Below are 16,410 nucleotides of genomic sequence, written 5' to 3' on the forward strand. Positions count from 1 at the left end.
TCCAGTGGCAAGATGGTGCCGAGCGCGTGATTGCTTATGGCAGCCGCACGCTGTCATGGTCCGAGGCGACTTACTGAACCACTGAAAAGGAGTGCCTAGCTGTTGTGTGGGCGATAACGAAATTTCGACCCTACTTGTATGGTCACCCGTTTTGGGTCGTGAGTGACCACCACTCACTGTGTTGGTTCGCGAACCTTAAAGACCTCTTGGACCGGCTAGCTCGTTGGAGCCTTCGCTTGCAGGAATTTGATGTTACAGTTGTCTACACGTCGAGCAACAAACACAGCGATGCAGACTGCTTGTCCCGTGCTCCTATCCCATGCAGCTCTGGTGACCTTGAAGATAGATGACCCTGTGTTTATTGGCGCTCTGACCACATCCGCCCTCGCTCAGCAACAGAGAGACGACACTGAATAGCCACTCATCAAATATCTCGAGGGCAACGTCTCGTTACCACCTCGTCTATTCGCGCGTGGCTTGTCGTTTTGCTTGCGGGATGGCGCCCCCCTCTACAAACAAAACTACGGCCCCACGGACTCTGGATACCTGCTCGTGGTTCCAACAACACTCCGCACTGACATTTTGCAGGCATGCCACGACGAGCTTCCTTCCGGCCACTTCGGATTATCTCGAACGATGGTACGAGTTCGTCACCGTTATTACTGGCCCAGGCTTGCCGTGGCTGTCAAGCGTTAAGTACGCACTTGCTGCAAGTGTCAACGTCGGAAGAAACCCCCTTTCAAGCGGGCTGGCTTGCACCAACCCATTCCTCCGCTGCGAATCCCTTTCCACCAAGTCGGCATGGACTTACTGTGCCCATTTCCCACGTCATCATTGGGTAACCCGCATATTGTGGTTGCCACAGTGTCCTTTATGTTGTTTTAACTGACCGAGGCACAGCGTTCACGTCCACACGACCGAATACTTCCCTAAGTCACGTTTGCCTACAATACTGCCGTTCAAGAGACGACGGGGTTCACGTCATTCCGTTTGGTGCATGGTCACGAAGTCCTGACTATGCTGGACTATATGTTATTGCTCGATATGGCGCACCCATCCGTTGCCGGCGCTAATGAGTTCATTCGCCACGCAGAGGCTGCCAACAGGCTGGCTTGGCAATGAACCTGCCTGCGGCAAGAAATCGATCGATGCTCACCGCTACAACCTTCGTCATTGCGGAGTCGTTTACCAGCCTGGCGATCAATCCGCCTGCACGGTCGCTCCGAGAAGCTTTTGCGTCGTTACTTCGGCCCCTATGAGGTGCTCCGCAAACTCAGGGAAGTTACGTACGAAGTGCGACCGCAAGGGAGTGTTCGTTCTTTGACACGCCCGCCCACCTTTGAAATTGTGCACGTCGCCAGACTCAAGCTATACCTTGCCCGCTAGGACATCTCTGTTCGGGGCGATGCCTTTTCAGAGAGCAGGGAAAGGCACACTTATTTTGAACATTCTACTGGCGCTCCCGTGTGGTATGTCTTCGTCCTTTGCAGCGTGCAGGACTTCGTCTTCTGCTCTGCTCGAGGGTCGGTCGGCTGTGCTGTCCTGTCAGTAGGAACGCTCTACCGGTGGCCGGTGACATTATCCTTCTAGTTACTTTCAGTCTAAAAGAAATAAGTGCTGCATCGACACATGGGGCTGTGAGGGACGCCGCAGTGGATGGCTGCGCATCATCAACACATACGATGTTTCTGTTTGCAGTTGCATCGCGTACAGACAGGGATTCTTTCCCTCAACCTGGGGATCAACAGGCGAACGCCAAAGCCACTGAGCCAACACTTCTTCGGCTGCACTCTGAACATGAAATGGTTAAAAAAGAAACAACAGTAACCTGTCCTCTACCAAGGGAGTGTGCTAGAGGCCAGCTCACTCCCTTTTTGCTCCCACAGAGACGCATTCGAGAAACATCCATCGCGGCACTCACGTTGGTGCGCAACCGGATCCTCGCACTCCTCCTTCACTCGCACATCTGTCGACGGTGCATCTGTCTGCCCCAGAGGCGGCTGCAGCTGCGGCTCCACTGGACTGCCAAGGAACGCTGCCCACGAAGACAACGGCTGGTTGGACGCAGACTTGCGTCTGCTGGCCGTTGTCTCCGAACCCTGCACACCAGGAAGAGTCACGGTATAGGTTACTGCAGTTAGCGCGTAGGTCCACCAATTAAAGTGAAAGCCTTTAGTGGCTCATGCTCGCGGTGTCCAATCCGTGCGCTGGAATCGTGCCTTATCTCAAACGGTGCAGCTCACATTTTGAGTGCATCACTTCGTGCATCAGCAATACATGTGCGACCATTCCTGTATATACTGTTCACGCAATACAGAAGGGTCGTTCAGTGCACAGTTAGTACACATCATTTAATGCATGCATCATGTGCATTATAATCGTAGATAATTGCGTGTTGTGTGTTGTGTTGGGTTTATTGGCGCATAAGCAGCTAAGGCTATCATGCGCCAAGAACAAGGTATGGAAAAAATTATGCTTGAGCAGAGTGTGAAAACAAAGTTGATAAAAACGTTGGTGTAAAGGGCCTAAAAGTTATTTTTATTACCTGGCTGATTAAATACAAACTTTTTAGAAATGGCTGCTTGTAGAAGCTTTTAAAAGTTGGTTGACCTCCGTGGACATCCTTGGCTTGCCAAGGATCTCGAGGCCCCCAACTACTCAGATAAAAAACCTCAGCCTCCCTCTCAGGACTGAGAAAGTGGCTGAGGTGTATCATTCTAAGTAGAGAAGCACAGGGTCAGAAAATTACAGGTTTTGAAGAAGACCGGCTTCCCTTAAAAAGCTAAAAACATCAAGTATACTAACGAGTGCATATTCAGCTAAAATCAACGCTGGATGAAATGGGATATGTTCTTTGTAAAATGTAGCAAAATATTTTTTTCTTAATGATTCAAGTTTTGTGCATGATAGTAGTATGTGGTTTACGGTAAGTTCATGTCCGCATTGCTCGCAAACAGGTTTGTCTTTCTTTGTTAGCAGGAAGTTGTGTGTGAGATGTGTGTGTCCTATACGGAGACGGCATAAAATAACTTCGATGAATCGTTTTTGGTGTGAGCATGATTTCCATTCGTCTAGAATGGGTTTTACTAAATGTAGCTTATTATTTCTTTCGGTATTCCATTGCGACTGCCATTTATTTCTTAATTTGCACTGCACCAACTTCATACCATCTTTGTAGGGAATGTACACTTTCTTTATTTCTTTGTTTCGAGCTTTTCCAGCACATTCATCTGCTTTCTCATTGCCAGCGATTCCAATGTGGCTGGGAACCCAGCAAAATTTTATGTCTTGTCCCTGTATTGTGGTGCTTGTGATGTTATGTATGATATCCCCGATTAGTGGTGTCACTGCATTGCTATGGTGAAGTGAGGTTAGTATGCTCAGATAATCAGTGTAAATGATACTGTTCTGAATGTTCTCATTTATTATTTTTTCTACAGCCACCAAGACTGCGTAACACTCGGCGGTGAAAATGGATGTACACTCAGGTAGCCGTACTATTTTTTCCCAATTATTCTGAACTACAGCACTTCCCACGTAGTGCGCCGATTTTGATCCATCGGTATAAAATGCTTCGTATTCTCTGTATTTTTCGTTGAGTGCTAAATATTCTTGCAATATCTGTTCATGTGGAGTATGTTTTTTCTGAAATTGTGTTAATGTGAAGTCGCACACAGATGGTAGGCAGTACCAAGGCGGGAGTGGATCAGGTTTGCGGGCAATATTAGGTAATACGTTTATTATGTCTAGTTCTTGGCATTTCTCTTCAAAGCTGAGAAGAAGTGGTCTGATTGCTAGAGGTTTGTTGGTAAATAGTGTTCGGGATGGGCACTTTGTAACGAGTGGGTAACAGATGTGTTTAGGCTGGGAACGGATCTTTAAAATGTATGAGCATGTGAGCATTGTTCGTCTGTCTGCAAGTGGTGGTTCATTGGTTTCGACGTACAGGCTATTTATGGGTGACGTCCTGTACGCACCAGTTGAAAGGCGCAATCCAGAATTGTGCACAGGATCCAGTCGCTTCAAGTACGATGGCCTTGCTGATCCATACACTATGCAACCATAATCTAAAACGGAACGTACTACAGAGCGATAAATGTGTAGAAGACATACCCGATCAGAACCCCAGTGTTTGCGTGATAGGACTTTCAATATGTTCAGTGCTCGCGACGCATTCTTTTTCAGTGCATTTATGTGAGGCAGGAAAGTAAGTTTTTTATCGAAGGTGATGCCTAGAAATTTGTGTTCGTTTTTGAAAGGCAGCTCGGTTTGGTTGAGGTGTAATGTTGGATTTGTGTGCAAGCCTCGTTTGAGTGAAAAAAGTAAGGCCACTGTTTTCTGTGTTGAGAACTGGAAACCATTCTTGTCTGCCCATGTTGCCATTTTGTTGATTGTAAGCTGTACTTGTCGTTCGCATGTGGATATATTGGAAGATGTACATGCTATCTGCAGATCATCAACATACATTGAATACATAATGGACCTTGGGATTATTTTTCTAATAGAATTCATTTTTACAACGAAGAGAGTTGTGCTTAAAATGCACCCTTGAGGAACTCCATTTTCCTGAATGAAGTCCCTCGAAAGGGTCGAGCCTAGGCGGACATTAAATGAGCGGTTAGACAAAAAGTCTTTAATGGAGTTGAGCATTCTGCCACGGATGCCGAGCTCAGCTAAGTCCTGGAGAATCCCGAACCTCCAGGTTGTATCATATGCTTTTTCTAAATCAAAAAAGACGCTAAGACAGTGTTGTTTGTGTATAAAAGCTTCTCTGACAGTATTTTCAAGGCGGACTAAGTGATCTGTAGTGGAGCATCCTTTTTTAAATCCACACTGATGGATATCAAGCAGTTCACAGGATTGAAGAACAAAGGTTAGTCTTATATTTAGGACACTTTCGAAGGATTTGGCGAGGCAACTGGTTAAGGCTATGGGTCTATAACTGCTAGGAGAGGTTGGGGGTTTACTAGGTTTAAGAAACGGTACAATAATAGCTTTCTTCCAGGCTACAGGTATTTTCCCTGACATCCAAACTGTGTTGAAGAATCTCAAAAGTGCTTCTATGGCAGGCTCAGAAAGATGTGCAAGCATTTCATAATGTATATGGTCGGGTCCTGGAGCAGTTTTTTTTCCGGCAGACAGTACTCTGTTGATTTCTTGGCGGGTAATTAGACTATTGTATTTTTCATTTGCACCTCCAGTTGTTGGCAGCCGCTGTTTTTCAGCTGTATTTTTGTATTTTAAAAAGGACTGTGTGTAGTGTGATGAACTTGAAACTGCAGTGAAATGTTCCCCCAATATGTCTGCCTGTTCCTCTATGCTTGTTTGTGCGCCAGGTGTTGTTTTTTTTAGATGGGATCTGACTGTTGATAGATGAAACATAATTCTGCCATGAAGCTTTCTCGGCACTGCGACGGACGTACCGAGCTTTAGCTTTTGCCTTTTTAAAAATTAAGAGATTAGCATGTGTCGGATACCTACGGAATTTACCCCAAGCCCTGTTTTGTTGTTTTTTAGCTTCTTTACATTCTTTTGTCCACCATACTTTATGGTTTTGTCGTGTCACTCCTGACGACTGAGGAATAGCTGTGAGTGCGGCAGTTATGATACAATTAGTAAACTTTTCGTTTATCTGGTCGATAGTAAGATTTTCTAAAACTATATTTTCTAAAGTTGCCTTTGCTCTAAAAAGTGACCAGTCGGCGAGGTGGAGCTTCCAGCGACGTGGCCTTGTGGGGATTATTTCCGGTGGGGATGTTAAAGTGATTTGTACAGGGAGGTGATCGCTGCCATATGGATTGTCAATGACGTCCCAGTTAAAATCATTAAAAACAGAAGGTGAGCTAAAAGACAAATCTAAAAAGGTCATTTTCCCCGAGGCAGGGGAGCAGTATGTGGCTTTTTCTGTATTTAAAAGACATACATTATTTGTGAGGATAAAATCTTCAATTATTTGACCCCTAGAGTCACGGTGCTCGCTTCCCCAAAAAGGGGAGTGAGCGTTAAAGTCCCCAACTACTAGATACGGTTCTGGAAGTTCATTGACAAGTTCTTGTAAATCGTGGACTGTTAATGTAAAATGTGGAGGAATATATACAGAACAGATAGAAATTGTTTTATGGCTGACAACACTGACCGCAACAGCTTCAAGCTTTGTTTTGAGTGTGATTTCTCGAGCAGGGACGCCGCTTTGCACAACAATCGCGACGCCTCCAGAGAGTCTATTTGCCTGCTCACGATCGCGTCTAAAAGTTTTATAGTGTTTCAGGATATTTGCATGTTGTGGACCAAGATTGGTCTCCTGAAGACATAAAGCTACGGGCGAGATTGACCCTAGAATATCTTTTATGTCACTGTAGTTCCTCAACATTCCTCTACAGTTCCACTGAACCAGAAAAGCCATATTTATGTTTGGGATAGGAGTGATTGAGAGTTTACTTATTTTCTGGGGCCGTTATGACGGTCCTGTCTTTTTTCCGCTCAAGGGAGCTGTTCCGCCGCTGTAAAGCAGGCGGGCTGGGAGTTTGGTCCATTACCTCGCAAGAGGTGCTGGACGACCGCGGGGAAGCCGCGGGTGGGTGAGTGTCAGGCCTCCCCCGACGGGGGGATGTCGACCCATGGGCCGGCACTCCCTGGCTTGGAGTTGGCAGAGCAGCCTTCGCTGTCCCTGCCTGGGGCGTGGGTGGCCCTGCCACAGGCGCAGTAGAACTGGCCTCGGCAGGTGCCGGAGTGCTGTGTGGTGCTACGCCCCCGCGCACCACATCAGCGAAGTTAGGTTTCGCTGTGAAGGAGAATGTGTTGGTAAGCGCAAAACGCCTCCTCGCTTCTTTGAATGAAATGTTTTCTTTGGTCTTAATGGTGATGATTTCTTTTTCCTTTTTCCAGGACGGACACGCCCTGGAGTACGCAGCGTGGTCACCTTCGCAGTTTGCGCAGCGTAGTGCTGCGTCGCATTCCTGAGACTGGTGGTCCTTCGATGCGCATTTCGCGCAGGTTTTGCGGCCACGGCAGCTCTGTGAGCCATGGCCAAACTTTTGGCAATTGAAACAGCGACGGGGATTGGGTATGTAATGCCTTACGGTGATTTTCAGGTATCCAACATCGATCGTTTCGGGCAAACTGCTGGTGTTGAACGTGAGGACCATGTGTTTGGTGTCTATTTCTTTGTTGTCTTTACGGATTTTGATTCTGTGCACTTCAATTACATTTTGATCGGAAAGTCCTTCAAGCATTTCGGTTTCTGTTAGATGGATGAAGTCAGCCTCTGAGATTACGCCTTTGACTGTGTTGAGGGATCGGTGGGGAGTTACGGAGACCGAGATGTCCCCTATGGAATCGATGTTTGAGAGTTTTGAGCATTGGATGCTCTCACGGAGTTCGAGGAGTAGGTCGCCACTGGACATTTTGGATACCTTGTAGCCAGGCCCTAAGGTATCTGTTAAACATTTGGTTACAAGGAATGGGGATATTATTCGAGCTTGCTTTTCGTCACTGTTGCTATGTATCACATGAAACTTTGTGAATGTAGGTTTCTTTTTCGAAAAAAAGTCTGCTGCCTCGTTCCGCACTCTTTTAAGAGAGCGATCAGGTTTTGAAAGGGGGGGAGCCATAAAAAATTGATGTTTTTCGGTCATGGTGCCAGCCACCCACCATGGAGTCCAACAAGGGGACGCGACAGGAACTTGAAAGAAAGTCCTGCCCACGCCAGCTGTACACCTTAACTATAACCTAACATGACTCAACACAGGGTAGTTGGTCACACACGGTTAACCCTCGCCGCCAGGAAAAAGAGGAAAAAACCAAGAAGGGAGGAGGATACAGGAGAGTTGTAAGAAAGGAGATAGGAAAGTGAAAGATGGAGAGGAGAACAGGAAAAGGCGACTGCCGATTTCCCCCGGTCGGGTCAGGCCGGAGGTGCCGTCTACAGGAAGCTGGGGCCAAAGTGGTGTGTTGCCTCCGCCGAGGGGCCTTAAGGGTCCAAACGCTCGGCATCGACTCAACCACCAGGATCCCCTTTTCCCCGGACACGGCGATGCCACGCACAGCTAAGCGCGGATGCTCGGGTCCGTGGTGACGCATTGTTCACCATCATCCCCCTGCGGGGATGTCCCTGCGGATGCTCGGGTTAACCCCGTGGTGTCGCCACTCACCAACGTCTGCATGCTGCAGACGCCTCCCTGCGGGGACGTAGATAATTGCAAAAAAAAAAAAAAAAAATTAGTATTCATGTAAAACGTTTGAAAGCAAACCACGTAATGGCCTTCACTGTCCATGCTAATACATGCGACAGCAATCAAGGGGAGGAAAGCGCGAGCAAATTCCATCGCGCCTAACAGGAGAAACCTCCGTTGTTAGTTAGTTAGTTAGTTATATTGATTTTAATGGCGCAAAAGCAACTGAGGCTATGATGCGCCAAACACAAGGTTAGAGTTTTTGTTAAAGGTGAAGCTTTTATACTTAGAGTTTGTTTAAAACACTGGCTTCCCTGAGAAACCTAAAAATACAAGAGATGTCAACCAGTGCTCGATCACCTAAAAGTAACATTGGGGTGTAAAGGGATGCTTTCCCTGTAAAATGTTGTAAAATATTTCTTTCTTAGTTCTTCTAGTTTGATACATGAAATTAAAAAGTGGTTCACAGTGAGTTCAGCACCACACATGTCACAGAGAGGTTTGTTCTGTTTGGTTAGTAGAAAGCTGTGCGTGAGGTGGGTGTGTCCAATGCGGAGCCGACATAAAATAACTTCGGTAAAACATTCTTGATGCCTACATGATTGCCATTCCCCTAAAATTGGTTTCACAGAATGTAGTTTGTTGTTTATGTGTTCTTGCCATGCAGCCTGCCACTTATTTCTGAGTTTACTGGTGATCTTTAAACAATCCCTGTGCGGTATGTTCACTTGCTTTATTTGGCCATTCCGGGCTTGTGCAGCGCATACATCTGCTTTCTCATTAACTACGATTCCAACATGGCTAGGAACCCAGCAGAATTTAATGTTATGTTTTTGTTTTGTGATTTTAACAATGTTATGTTTGATGTTACCTATTATGGGTTCAGCAGCATTTCTGGAGTGCAGTGCTTTGAGCATACTCAGGGAATCGGTGTAAATGATGCTATTTTTGATGTTTTCTCTTACTATTTTTTCTACAGCTACAAAGATGGCATAACACTCAGCAGTAAAAACCGATGCGCACTCTGGTAATCGCATTATCTGTTTATTTTTTTCTTGAATTACTGCACTTCCAACGTGACTTTGTTTTTGAGCCATCTGTATAAAATTCAATGTAGGTGTCATACTTTTCTTGTAGTGCAAAGAATTCCTGTAGTACTCATTTGGCACTTGCTTTTTATCTAAATGTGTCATTGTGAGGTCACATACTGAAGGCAGGCTGTACCATGGTGGCAAATATTCATTCCTTTGTGCAATATTCGGTAAGCAGTCTAGTACTGTTAGCTCTTCACATTTGTCTTCAAAGCGCAATAGTAATGGTCTGATAGAATGTGGTTTGTTGATGAATAATCTTTTAGATGGGCACTTGGTGACAACTGGATGGCAGAGATGTTTCGGAAGAGAACGGATTTTTAAGACGTATGTGCATGTAAGTGCGATTCTTCGGTCCTCAAGAGCGGGCTCATTAGTTTCAACGTATAGGCTGGCTACTGGTGATGTTCTGTATGCTCCAGATGATAGGCGCAGACCAAGATTATGAATGGGGTCTAATCTTTTTAAGTAGGATGCTCTTGCCGAACCATATACTATGCACCCGTAGTCCAGCTTGGAGCGCACGAGAGAGCGATATATTTGTAAAAGGCTTGCTCTATCGGACCCCCACCGCTTCCGTGAGAGCACTTTTAAGATATTGAGGACTTGAGAAGCTTTCTTTTTAAGGTTGTTTGTGGTAGAAATGTGAGTTTCTTGTCGAAAGTTACGCCTAAAAATTTGTGTTCTTGTTTAATTGGTAGCGCAGTGTGATTCAAGTATAGATTGGGATCGACCTGTAGGGCTCGTCGCAATGAAAAAAGAACAGCTACTGTTTTTTGAGGAGAAAATTTAAACCCATTTCTGTCTGCCCAAGCACCTAGTTTATTTAGTGTGATTTGTATTTGTCTCTCACAGGTTGATATAGGACGTGCATGCTATTTGTAGGTCATCTACATAAACTGAATACATTACTTTAGCTAAGGAATTCATTTTGACTATGAAGAATGTCGTGCTTAGAATGCACCCCTGGGGTACGCCGTTCTCTTGGGTGAAAGTCATGGAGAGAGTTGCTCCTAGGCGGACTCGGAATGTGCGGTTAGCCAGGAAGTCGTTCAAGCAGTTCAACATCCTACCGCGGATACCTAGCTCTGCTAGGTCCCGGAGGATGCCGAACTTCCACGTAGTATCGTAGGCCTTCTCCAAGTCGAAGAAGACCCCAATACAGTGCTGCTTGTGGATGAACGCCTCTCGGATGGTGTTTTCTAGGCGGACAAGATGATCTGTGGTCGAGCATGCTTTTTTGAACCCACATTGGTGTGTATCTAATAGTTGCCGAGATTCAAGTATGAAGGTCAATCTAATGTTTATTACACTTTCGAAAGATTTAGCAATGCAGCTGGTGAGGGCTATTGGTCTGTAACTGCTAGGACTTGTTGGTGGTTTTCCGGGTTTGAGAAAAGGTATTATGACTGCTTTTTTCCACTCGTCAGGTATCCAGATTTTATTAAAGAATTTTAACAGTGCCTCTACAGCAGCCTCCGAGAGATGGGCAAGCATAGCGTAATGCACATTGTCCGGTCCTGGTGCTGTCTTTTTTCCAGAAGATAATACCTTATTTAATTCTTGCAGTGTGAGAGGCTGGTTGTAATCCTCACGTATACCTACTCCGGATGGGAATTTTTGTTTTTCAGCTATTGCTTTGTGTTTCTGAAATGTGTTTGTGTAGTTGGATGAACTTGAGATCTCAGCAAAATGCTCGCCTAATATGTTGGCCTGTTCTTCTAAAGATGTTTGTATCCCGGGTGCTGTCAAGAGGGGAAGTGTGAAAGGGGTATGGTCACCAGTAAATTTACGAACTTTTTCCCACATTTTCTTTGATGTTATTGAACTATTTATTGAGGAGACATAATTCTGCCAAGAGGTTTTCTCTGCATTGTAAGTAAGTTCTCTGCAGTGGGATATCGACGCAGAGCGCTCCAGGCTTTGTTTTGTTGTTTTTTTTGCTAATGTGCATTCTTTTGTCCACCACACTTTGTGTTTGTTTTGTGCGAGTCCTGTTGTTTGTGGTATAGCGAGTGTTGCGGCCGATATTATATTCAGTAAACTTCTCATTAATTTCATCTGTGCTTAGGTCGTCACAAAATTCCTTTTCCAGAGTGGCACTTTTTGTAAAAAGTGACCAGTCGGCAAGCTGAATTTTCCAGCGCCGTGGCCTTGTGGGGATGATTGGAGTGGATGATGAGAGCCTGATGACGGTAGGTAAGTGATCGCTGCCCATGGGGTCATTTAAAACATCCCATTTAAAATCGTTAAAAAGTAATGGTGATGCGAAGGCTAAATCACCAAGATTGGTCTCCTGGAGACATAGGGCTAGAGGCATCACTGACCCTAGAATATGAGTTATATCACTGTAGTTCCTCAACATTCCTCTACAGTTCCACTGTATTATGAAAGCCATCTTAGTTTTGTGTTTGTACTGATTGAAAAGCTAGATCAAGTTGTTTATGGCCCCGTGACTCGGGGCCTGTCTTTTTTTGACCGATCCAGGGAGCTCCGCCGACCATCCGACGTGGACGGTGAGGGGCTGCCCGGGGTCGTGTCCATCGCCTCTGCAGAGGCACTGGAAGACCGTGCAGGAGGCACATTGATTTTTGAGTTAGACCTCGACCTGTGGGAAGAGGTCTTTGGGCCCGCCGACCCGGGGGTCTGCGTCCCCTCCTTTGGGGTAGGCGGAGTAGCGTTAGCTACTCCACCAGACGGCGCGGATGGCCCCGCCCCAGGCTCACTACGTGTGACCTGGACAGGTGCCGAAGCCTGGTGTGGTGCGCCGCGCCCACGCACCACATCGGCGAAGTTTGTTTTTGCAGTGAAGGAGAATTTGTTTGTTTGAGAGTATTGCCTTCTTGCTTCTTTGAAAGAAATGTTTTGCGTAGTCTTGAGAGTAATGATTTCTTTTTCTTTCTTCCAGGACGGACAAGCCCTGGAGTAGGCAGCATGGTCGCCTTCACAATTTGCACACCGTGGGTTAGCAACACATTCTTCGGATTGGTGGTCCTTCGAAGAGCATTTTGCGCAAGTTTTGCGGCCGCGACAACTCTGTGAGCCGTGGCCAAATCTCTGGCAGTTGAAACATCTGCGTGGGTTGGGAATATACGGTCTTACATTTATTTTCAGGTAGCCTACTTCAATGGATTCGGGTAATGTGCTCATGTTGAATGTCAAGATCAGGTGTTTGGTGTCCACTTCTTTGCCATCCTTCCGGATTTTGATCCGGTGGACATCTATAACTTCTTGGTCAGTAAGTCCTTCGAGCATTTCCTTTTCAGAAAGGTGGACAAAATCTATTTCAGAAATGATGCCTCGTACAGTATTCAGAGACCGATGTGGGGTCACAGAGACAGGGATGTCCCCAATGGATACAATTGTTGCAACTTTTGAGTGTTGTGTGCTGTCGCGCAGTTCAAGAAGTAAGTCGCCACTGGCCATTTTTGACACCTTGTAGCCAAGGCCTAAGGCATCTGTCAAGCGTTTTGAGACTTGGAATGGGGATATTATCCTTGCTTGCGTTTCTTCTGCTTTGCTATGGATGACGTGAAATTTTGGAAACGATACTTTTCTTTTTTGAAAAAAGTCGTCTGCTTCGGTCCGCCCTCTCTTGAGAGAGCGATCAAGTTTTGAAAGGGGGGGAGCCATAAAAAATTGAGGTTTTTCGGTCATGGTGCCAGCCACCCACCATGGAGCCCAACAGGGGGACGCGACAGGAACTTGAAAGCAAGTCCTGCCCACGCCAGCTGTACACCTTAACTATAACCTAATATGACTCAACTCAGGGTAGTTGGTCAGACACGGTTAACCCTCGCCGCCAGGAAAGAAGGAAAAAACAAAGAAGAGAGGAGGATACAGGAAAGTTGTAAGAAAGGAAATAGGAAAGTGAAAGATAGAGGGGAGGATAGGAAAAGGCGACTGCCGATTTCCCCCGGTCGGGTCAGGCCGGAGGTGCCGTCTGCAGGAAGCTGGGGCCAAAGTGGTGTGTTGCCTCCGCCGAGGGGCCTTAAGGGTCCAAACGCTCGGCATCGGCTCAACCACCAGGATCCCCTTTTCCCCGGACACGGCGATGCCACGCACGGCTAAGCGCGGATGCTCGGGTCCGTGGTGATGCATTGTTCACCATCATCCCCCTGCGGGGATGTCCCTGCGGATGCTCGGGTTAACCCCGTGGTGTCGCCACTCACCAACGTCTGCATGCTGCAGACGCCTCCCTGCGGGGAGCACTTACTGTGGTCAGTATAATCCTTCTGTACTGCGTGCAATCGGAATGATTGCATATTTGTTGTGCAAATGATGCACGAAATGATGTACTCTGAAAATTTCATCTGCACCGTTTTAGATAAACATAACACATTATCTGTATTGTACAAAATGTTGCAACATACATATAGTGCAACCTCGTCGGGGCGGTAAGGAGCCACCCATTTATGTCTTTATCCCACCATGGGACACAGCGATGCCAGCAAGGGGATCATCCCTTTTGTTGGCTTGACAAGGAGCTCCGACCAGCCGCCTTGACGGAGGGGAACAAGGGCAGAACAAAGTCCCTTGCCCTAACTTAGTAATGAAGGCCGCTAACCCAAAGCCAGCTATGAGGCTTTGGGCTAAGCCTGCTCGTGAAATGCCCGGGCCGGTGCTTTGACCTTCGCGGCAGGATATCTCAGCCTACAGCCTGTTTTCCCCTCGTATTGAATGTTTGTACCAACAAAGTGTAAACAAAAAAAAATCGTCGTTTCTATCTTTTTCTTACGTTTATCTTACAGGAAACAAAAAGGCAAGTTTCGCAGTCATATTATTTCAGCGCGACGAAGACAAAGGACAGAAAGACAGGACGGGCGTTGTCAGCTGGTTGTTCATTGGAAAGAATTGTGCGTGTATATTGAGAACACTTCATGCCAGGCACAACTCGCACGACTCACCTGCAGTGGCACGGCGTTGTCGTTGTACTCGTCCGCAGTGACTCCATGCTCTCAACGTCGACCCAGCGGTAGATGTGGTGCCCTGGACGTCTCTCTTTTTCTTTTTGAAGTTCCTTGGCGTACTTACTGGTTGCGCAGATCTTTCATCTTTTGCACCAGTTCAGGCACTGCAGGAAAGCAGTATCAGTATTCGAATTCTCACTGCTTAGCACTTTTTTTCTCTATTGTGGTGGCTTACACATCGCGACCTAATACGTCACGTCACCATCCACACATCCACATAACCATTAATGTGTTCTGTAAGTAATTTTACCTCTTGTTCAGTTTTTTTGGCATCATTCTGCACTGTGTCGCCACTTATGGTTCGCAAGTAGTACCTTCTCTGTATGCATGCACGAACCAGCTAATAATATCAAACACCTTTCAGAGTGTGTTTAAATGGAGCGCAACTGTTTGTCAAGAATGCCACACGATGCAAACAACTCACTGTGTCAGGCAGTATGAAAAGCCCTCTTTAAATTCCACATAAAACCTGTTAATTCATCGTACAGTGACACAGCAGTGAGTGGGGACATGCAGCACTTCTTCGGATGCTGCCAAACTAGGACCAATGGCCTTTGCCACTGGACACAAGTCTCTCTAATTTCTGAAGCAATTAATTACTGAAGACAACTTGCACTTCTACCACAGCGTCATCCAGACAAGTCTGAAAGCGACTGCACCTTCAATCACATAACCGTTTCAAATGCTACCACAGATATTCTTCACAAGCTTTGTCTTTCAGTAGCAGATATCTCATCCTCTTATGCTCAGGTAGTGTCCAAGCCCCCATTTTCCGATTCTACATCAAAAAATCCCCGTTTTGAAATAAAAAATGTAATACAGACATGCCTTGGGAAACCCGCAGATACATACCATTTGACTTTCTTCCAAAAGCTCGATGAGTGTCGCGTGGCTCGCTTCAGCCACGTGCACTCACCGAGCTCCGTCCCCCACTGCCCTCTCTCTGCAGGAGTGGGCTTCTCCTCCGCACCAGTGGAGGTCCTGCAGCAGGAGCAAGGATAAACCCAGTAATCAGTGACACTACTTCGCAACCTAATACCACGCAGCCGGTTACGGGCAACAGGTACGCGTAAGCTGCACCAAGTGCTGCACAATCATCACACTGGCAGGCATTATGAGACACTTGACTTTTGTGCGCAGTAACAACTTCAAAGCATGCGCAGTAGTGCCCTTTTCTGATCAACACATGTTCTGCTGGGGTTCACAGACCTTGGAGGGAAAGGGAAAAAACAAGTAACATACATTTCATGTCCTCTTTTATGCGAGGATTAGGACATGAGACCGCTGCTTGCGGCATTTGTTTGTTACTTTTATCGCAGTTGTTTCAAGTTGGCCACTTGCTTCATGCCATCACGCTTCCCATTCGAAACCCCCTTAGACAAATGCACACCGCGTATGGTGCTTGTTGTTGAGCCCTACTGCATATCCCTCTGGTTTCGGCCCTTACGTAGTATTGAGACAATAATTTCCATCGCTTCTGCAAAGAGAGTTCTTTAAGCAAGCTTATGTCCACCACAAGTCGTGCAAGTGCGCCTACACTTGCCAGGATACATAGTGTGAGGTATCAGGGTTGCATATGGCAATGAGAAATTGTAACAAGCTACTTTGTCAGAAAATCGATTTAATATAGAAAGCGGGAAGGCAACAATGTCACAAAAACGTTTCACTACATTTTCACTAGTTTCACTCCATACTACTTCAGTATTTAGGTCACGTGAGGCATGATAAACTGCACAAAAAACGCTAATGCATACTTTCAAATTACTACAGCTCTTACATCCGCCTGCGGTGACAGCTGGAACGGCAATCAAAGGATGTATGAGTAGTTCAACCACTCTTCGTTTCATGCCTCACGTGAAATAAGTCCCAATTACTCCCCGCAGCCATCAATAAAGTGCTGAAACTCGAACCGAAACAGCGCCAGGAATAAATTGTTTTATATTTTCTTTGCCGGTTTTGTATGTTAACGGCACATCGTTTGCAAACCATCGTTTGCAATAAGAAAGCATGCTAAAAAGTATGGCGAGCCCGACATCTCGTCCTCTAACTCCTTTTGTGTTGTGTTGTGTTGGGTTTATTGGCGCATAAGCAGCTAAGGCTATCATGCGCCAAGAACAAGGTATGGAAAAAATATGCTTGAGCAGAGTTTGAGAACAAAGTGGATGAAAACGTTGGTGT

The 16,410-nt window shown here is 46.2% G+C and overlaps 1 protein-coding gene across 4 annotated transcripts in view; it reads right to left on the reverse strand.

Moving 5' to 3' along the window:
* The window catches only part of LOC149347109 (uncharacterized), a 71,309-nt gene that overhangs the window by 20,845 nt on the left and 34,054 nt on the right, over positions 1–16,410 (reverse strand). For all 4 annotated transcript variants that reach the window (XR_016292498.1, XR_016292497.1, XM_089586873.1 and 1 more), the window contains 3 exons: positions 15,085–15,213; positions 14,170–14,336; positions 1,922–2,099 (listed from right to left, as the gene is read on the reverse strand). The gene's annotated coding sequence lies outside the window, so the exon portion shown is untranslated. The remainder of the gene's footprint in view (positions 1–1,921; positions 2,100–14,169; positions 14,337–15,084; positions 15,214–16,410) is intronic.

Source organism: Amblyomma mixtum, chromosome 4 (genome assembly GCF_055824585.1).
Source record: "Amblyomma mixtum isolate Tamu chromosome 4, ASM5582458v1, whole genome shotgun sequence".
In the NCBI taxonomy this organism is placed as follows: Eukaryota; Metazoa; Arthropoda; class Arachnida; order Ixodida; family Ixodidae; genus Amblyomma; species Amblyomma mixtum.